The sequence below is a fragment of the Patagioenas fasciata genome, chromosome 10, assembly GCF_037038585.1.
Source record: "Patagioenas fasciata isolate bPatFas1 chromosome 10, bPatFas1.hap1, whole genome shotgun sequence".
Taxonomy (NCBI): Eukaryota; Metazoa; Chordata; class Aves; order Columbiformes; family Columbidae; genus Patagioenas; species Patagioenas fasciata.
Window position 1 is genome coordinate 8,285,445 of NC_092529.1, and position 7,718 is coordinate 8,293,162.

The 7,718-nt window shown below is 37.9% G+C and overlaps 1 protein-coding gene across 2 annotated transcripts in view; it reads left to right on the plus strand.

The window, feature by feature from the left end:
• The window catches only part of CENPP (centromere protein P), a 141,379-nt gene that overhangs the window by 48,839 nt on the left and 84,822 nt on the right, over positions 1–7,718 (plus strand). The gene's annotated exons all lie outside the window — the stretch shown is intronic.

A 7,718-nucleotide genomic window follows, 5' to 3' on the forward strand; every position in this document is an offset into this window, starting at 1 on the left:
TTGAGTGGGAAGGTACTCTTCAGAGAGACAGAAAAGTTGCTTTATAAAGCAATTACACATCTAACAGATGTGTTTTCCATGCTCACATTTTTCTCTCTTCTCAGGTTGCTGTGCATTATGATTTTGGGAGGGAACTGTTAAAGTGGGAAGCATGCGTTACCCTTTCTGTTCTAAGCGCAAAGCACAAGCAGCAGCAGTCTGTATCTGTAATGCACAGGTACTGCTGAGGCAAAGCCATCCTGAAACAGGAGTAAGGAAATATTGCCTTTCTATGTGTTCTCCAATGGAACATGCTCAAAGAAAACATCTCAAAGATTTGTAGTTAGTATGGTAAGAAACTTTTTTTTTTTTTAATGTTCACTTTATTTATGGCTTTATCATAAATAATATAACAAGGTTTTTATGAAGAGTAACTACTTTTTTTCTTCCGTCTGTTAGAAGAATGTTGAAGATTTGTCTTAGATCAGACTTCGTTTGTACTTTACTGAAATAAGATTGTGGGTTGGACATTTAGAAAGTTAATCTAAATGCACTTTAGTTGGCTTTGAACACCAATATTAATTGTTCCAGGAAGACCTTTTGTAATTTTTTTTCAGTAAGAGCCAAAATACCAAGGGATTATAGTACCAATGTATAATTTCCTACAGATTTCACCTAGTTAATGGTCTCAAAGAGAAAAGATAGTGGCCTATTGACCTCATGCTGTCTTACTCTGTTCTGTGTTCTGAAAAGTTTATTGCTATATTGTGTAGGTAACTGCTAACTGCTGATTGTGATCCTGGCATGACAAATATGGAATCTCTTGCCATGTTGCTTAAGAAAGTACCTTATGGGGTCTGAAGTGTGATAGTGGTAGTTGGAGGTTTGAAGTATGTTTTATTCTGCATAGCATCAGAACAGACTTAATCTTCATATCAACTGTGCCACATTTACAGGCCACTGTACAGGAACATAATTTGCCAAGTAGAACATAAATCCATTGACTTTACTAATCAATTTAGGTAGATGTTTGTGTAGAACGTAGCTTCTAAAAGTACTCTGATTATCATACTGCATGCAAATTCTACTGGTTGCTACTACAGGACAATATTATGCAGTTAGTGAATATGAGGCAAAGTATTACAGTGTTGTACTGTACTTACTGCTTCTCTATTTCTGAAAGATTCTTGACTTTTTCTATGTTAGCCATTTTATAAATGGAGTTAAATAAAAGTTTTTATTTGCGCTGCGAAATCTAGTATTTGAGGAAATAGAAAATATTGGAAACAATCTACAGGAGGGTAACATCTAAATGGAAATTGTGTGTATTGTCTTAAAATATAAATGAAAAATATGCATTCCAAAAAGCAAAGTAAGCTTTCATGAAATCATTAATTTCTGGCTATTACACACTAACCTTTTCTTGAGCAAGCCATAATTTTGCTGCTGGAGAAATTAGTAGATAATTGCTTTTATTATTTTTGAGGAATACTAGGTTATTATATCACTTCTTGAATCTGTACATCTACTCATCAGGTTGATACATAAGTGGCTTCTTCACTTTCTTCATGCTAAAAAGTTAGACTCTATTACTGACCCGTGAGTTTCTTAGTCTGTTCCTTCTTTCATCTTGCAGAATAGAAAGAACATAGAAGAAGATAGAGCTGTCAGAAGAAGAGTGGTATGGTGTCTGGATGTTCTTCTTGGTGGTCTAAACAGGATATACATTTTCCTAAAATAATATCTTTTATAATGGCAGGCCAATTTTCTTTTCTGCAAGTGAGAACCAAAAGAGTTAAGGTGTTCTGTGAGGAGTGTTTCTGGAAGGAAAATATTTTCATTGGTCTCTATCTCTAAAAAGCACTTGGAAATAACAGAGGCTGAACAATTAAGAGGCAAGTGCATGCTTGTGTCGGTGACTTGCTCCCTCTCTGTCCCTCAGGAAATTTTGCATCCTTTGGCAACTAGTCAGCTACACATTTTTTCCATGCTTAACAGAGAATGTAACTCCTTAGCAGTTACTGCAAATGTCATTGTGAAGAGAGCATTTTAATGTCAATGTTTCTCCCCTTGACTCTGATAGAAACCATTGTATAGGTGACAAGTAATACGTGTGTAGTGACTCTGGTGCATGAAACATGCAGCACAAGATGCATAGATGATCTATATATATGCAGCTAGTCTAATGCATCCAGGCTTGTTAAATTTGCTGCTTATGCACAGGGAGTTTGTGGCAAGATTTAGCTGTGTGTGGAAATGTGTGGGAGTCTCGTCAAAACTGCAATCACAGTGTGACTGTTACAGAAATCTCAGAGTCTTCATATTTCTCCTGGACAAGAAGATGAGACAGAAAAAGTGTCCCTGAATAGGAAGACCTGGCTGTATGGTATTCCCACTGCAGTCATAGCAGCATAATGGTTAAATCCAGGATTGCATTGTTCAGTTGAGTGGAAGTGTTCATATTTTATATGAAAAACTGCAACAAGTCTGTCTGTTGGCAGCATGTTCTGTTGAGCTAATATTTTGTTGGCTAACATGAGCTTTGAGAAACATCTCAACTTGTTTCAAAATATTGATTAGTTTTGGAAGTCTCTTAAATATCGTGAAAGCCCTTCTGTTTATTTTATAGTTAACGTTGTCTTCCATCTCAGGTGATTCATAGAGTATGCAGGGTAAATCATACATTTATCTTAGCAGATAATGTTAGACAGTGGAATGTGATACGTGGCATTTGGAATTAGGGTCAGATTTTCATTATACTCCAGGGCTTTTCCATATGTTTCCTATTAGCAGCTTTGTTCTCAAACCTCTAGTCTCCCCAGAAAGGAGGGGAAAAAAACCCACAAACCCAAAAAGCAATCTTAAATTCTGAACATAGAGAAGGAGAAAAGAAAAAAAAAAAAGGCTTCAGAATATGATTTAATTAATTTTTAGTTTACCATTGCTTTTATTGTCATGGTGGTGTTAAAGTTCTGATCAAAATGCAATGGAAATATTAATATTTGTTTTGTCTGTTGTGGTATATCTTATTTTTTCCAGATAAATAGTGCAATATTTTAACCAGGAATCTGCTCTTAAGACTGTGAAATTTTACGTGGTGATGATGTGTGGTGGTGTTTTTAGTATTTCCATTTGAATTTTTTTCTTTTATTTGAACTTAAAAAAAAACCCCAAACTTGTGTTACTGATTTTTTTTTGTCCTTACTAATCTGTGATTAAAAACAAACACTTGTGAAGTAGATTTTAAAATTTTTTTTAAATATCAGGGAACATGAGAAAATACTCAGAAACTGAGTAATGGAGAGAACAAACTGACGTAGTTAAAACTTGGAATGTTGAGACCTCTTGGTTTTGTTTGACTGGGCAGTCTTTTCTGAGATATTTGAAGTTTTTTCGACAGATTCTAGTGAACACAACTACTTGTAGAATTGCTAGTAGTAAGTATCAAGATATTAGCTAGAAGCTTAAGCTCTGAGATAAATTTACTCTCTAGATTTAACTTAATCTTGAAAAGAAACATCATAACATTAGTAAATGGCCAACTATGGCTGAATGAATATGGTACATGGTTTAATGTTGGTAATTGCTGTCTTTGAGACTGTCACAAATGGCTCATTTAGGGTCTGCTGGCCGCAGAGCAGCGTTCAGATCACTAAAAGAAAAGTGTGACTTAACAGAGTTCAATGGCAAGGTTTACTCTATTACTTGCTGCATGGAGGAAATATGCCAAGGAGAATTGAGTCACAGTTGGTTTAGAATGATTGGTACGGGAACAGGAGAAGCGGAAGTGTAGAGGGAGGCCCCTCCTTTTGAGTCATGAGCTTCAGAATGGACCCCCTTGCTTCTCCCCTAGGCTTCTCAGAGAGGCGTCTAGGCGCAGCTGGATCTAAACTTAGTCCCAGATTTGGTCAATGGTTTATGTCTAAGAGATATGTGGGGTAAGGGAAATCAGATAAGGGCATATGTGTTTATGGCCAAAGGATTATATGTGCACAGCCAATTATTTAATTGCTTGTCTAGGATTTCCAAGTTCCATCGTGCTGCATCTCAACCTGCTTACCTCTCCTCTAGCAGTCTGGTGCCAGGTTGCTCCAGAGTCTGGATCCCCAGTCTCTTGAAGTAAACTCTAGCACACTCTAGGTTGACGAGAATGGAATCCTAGGTCTCTCAAAGCAAACTCTTAGGCATTGAATTTCATAGAAATAAAGAATTTAATGGAGTAGTAAAGCAGCAGGGTTGGCTCAAGCTGCATGCCTTCCAAGAGATGCCGAACTGAGCATAGAAGTCCCTGGGTAATTATGCCCTTACAGACTATTTGCCTGCCCCTCACGTGATATAATAGTAATATTTGAGTCTGGGATCTTCTTGCTTCTTGTTGGATTCTTTCACTGTCTTCAGACAAGCCCTTATCTTGTTTGGCAGCAGACATTGTTCATAGTTTGTAGCTGCTTCATGCTGGCCTTGAAGACGTTATTTTGCTCGAGTGGATCCTGTTTTGCTCAATGAGGTACAAAACAGGCCTTATCTTGCAGGTGTTGGTGATGGTTTGTAGCTGCTTTGTTTTGCTCAAGTAGACACAAATTTGGTAAATATGAGTGGAACTTTACAACACGCAGTTTAAGATTTCAGCAAATTTAGCTGCTAAGTATACTAAAAATCACACAATCTTATAATTGTGATTAATTCAATTTAAAACATACTTATTTAAGCTAAATGGCTAATATTAAACTTAAATTGGGCGCATCCACTGATCTGTCATTAGTAAAAGATCATTGCCATGTAGCCACGCTTGTCCAACAGGGAGAGCTCAAAGCAGGCTCACCCAGGCTGACATGCTTATGGAATAAAGTGGTTGGCTCATAGTCAAATTGCATAGAGTGGGAAAGGTCTGCATGAGACTCTTTGCACCCACAACTTATCGATGTTCACTGTGTCATTCTACTCCTTTGTGTGTTTCATAAAAGGAGTTCTTGGCACAGCTACAGCTTAAATCTTTACCTCCTTTGGAGCCTGTACCAAACTGCTGCTGGTTTGATAAGGGAGAGTCAAATGAATCACAGAGACAGAGCAGGAATTGCTTCTTAGGACATAGGTTACTGGCCTCCAACTAGAATTCAGTAGATCACCACCCTCTGCTCCCTGCTGTTCAGAGAGTTTTCAGTCCACCTCACCGTTTGCTCATCCAGCCCATACTTCATTGTGCTTTTATGATTCTGCAACTCTTTTTTCATGAGGTCATGTGGTGTCCAAATAGCTGTACTCTGCCTGTCTGTCCTTTTCTCTTTCCTGACACTTCTGAGCAGAGTGGACGCTTTTAGCCAATTTGACAGATACACTGAATTCCTGCAGGTTGTTTTTAAATTGACAGCTGGGTAGAAGAGGAAGACACTATTAATACTGGAATAAAGAAGGAAAATCAGCACTTCTTCACCTTCTTTAACTTGTTTAGCAGCAAGAGAAAGCACCTTGATGATCTGTGAGTTTCATACGCTAGTCTGTGGACAACCAAGTAATCGATTCTAAAACCACAGTTCTAACCTATGGATAAATTCCTGTGTAGGAAATAAAGAAGATACTGCATTGAGACTAATATCATTAAGGGTATGAGGTTCAATGGGATTTTGTGATGGGAGATTGAGGGCTGCATGGTGTAGGTATCTTTGCAAAACTATTCTTCATTAAGTGTCTTGCCTGTGGAACAAACTTATATCTCAAACTGAAGTGGTTTGGCGCTTCAAAATTTTGGTTTTATTTGTTTGTCTTTTCAATATGGATATGAAAGAAATGCTGTTTTTGTGAATGTATGTTTTCATTTACATGTTAAACACTTGCCATAGCTGATGGTGCAAGATAAAATCTTGATTTGGTAGTACCTTATATTCTTTAGGCTTTCAGTATCTTATTAGGTTTGTTGTTATTTGTCTACTAATGTAGTGTAACTTCGGTATTATTCTTTGTATTGCTGTGGTTTAAAGTGATGCATTCAGGGGAAGGACAGGGAGAAGACCCAGAGAGATGAGGTTATTTCATCCTTTGGCAAGTTAATGATATAGAGCAGGATGTAGAACTCAGTATTTAGAAGTATTCAAATACTACTTTAGTACTCAAATAGGCTACTCAGCTTAATCAGTGTTTGTGAAGTTTACTGGGCTATTACTTTAGAACTACTTTTCCTTCTATTGGTAACAATAGGCTGCCATCCTCTGGTGAAATGTATTAGTTGTCTTCCTGTAGGGACCTGAGAGATTTTTAGAAGAGAGAAGCCCATTTAAGTCTGGAAAGCTTAGACAGAATAATTTTGATTAGTTGGTTGGTTTTTTAATTAGAGGAATGTAGTTACTTGAACAAGGACTAGTAGTGAGAGAAGACTCTTAGAAGTATTCAGATCAAATCTATTTCTCCCTCTTTCCTTTTTCTGTAACATCTGTGTAGAATGTAAAGTGGAGTTGATTGCTTGAAGGTTTTTCTCCCTATCTCTTGATACTGAACTGCCTTTTTCTGCAGAAAGACCATTGAACATGAGTGTATTATCATTAGTTAGCTATTATTCTGTTAATTTAATTGCTCTGTATTCAGAAATCATTACTGTGTAAGGTGTGTTTTATATTGTAATGCCTGTATGTTGTTGTTAGATCTACATGGGTTTATGTTAACTATGCCAAAGGTGCAGGGTGTGTCAAATACTACTTATTATTACCCACAAATTCTAGCTGAAGAATGGTATCTTAAAATAGTGGAAGGCTGTTAAACATATTTTTTTCTCATAGGTGACAGGCATCCTATGAATTTGTGTGACATGATATAGGAAATGACTGTCTTTTTCTCTAAAAATACATCTTACAGGAGACGGCGTGAACTATTTCTAATTACCTGCCTTAATGCAAAATTGCCAATGTAGTTTAAGTCACAGGTTTTTGTTTTTAAACTTTAAAGCTAGCTGAATTTGCCTTGAAGATTATGAGAAGCTAAGCAGTTGATAAAATCCTTTAGAGATTATTCATTACACAGAATCACAGAATGTTAGGGATTGGAAGGGATCTCGAAAGATCATCCAGTCCAATCCTCCTGCTGGAGCAGGAACACCCAGATGAGGTTACACAGGAAGGCATCTAGGTGGGTTTGAATGTCTCCAGAGTAGGAGACTCCACAATCCCCCTGGGCAGCCTGGTCCAGTGTTCTGTTACCCTCACTGAGAAGAAGTTTCTTCTCAAATTTAAGTGGAACCTCTTGTGTTTCAGTTTGAACCCATTACCCCTTGTCCTATCATTGGATGTCACCGAGAAGAGCCTGGCTCCATCCTCGTGACACTCACCCTTTATATATTTGTAAACATTAATAAGGCCCCTCAGTCTCCTCTTCTCCAAGCTCAAGAGCCCCAGCTCCCTCAACCTTTCCTCACACGGGAGGTGCTCCACTCCCTTAATCATCTTTGTTGCCCTGCGCTGGACTCTCTCCAGCAGTTCCCTGTCCTTCTGGAACTGAGGGGCCAGAACTGGCCACAATATTCCAGATGTGATTTGCTGAGAAATGCACTCTTTAGAACCATCTTCAGAAACCAGGAAGAGAAAGATGCTTGGTGATCTGCAGATTTGTTTTGGTTTTAGTGTTTTTCTTTGTTTTTATTCTGCCTTGAAGTGCTTTACAGAATTTCTGCTTGCAAAACCCGTTCTTCAGTAACAGCCTCTCCTGGCCCACTCTCCCTCCTCTCCCTGTGTGGTTTTGGGTCTCAACAGCATAGT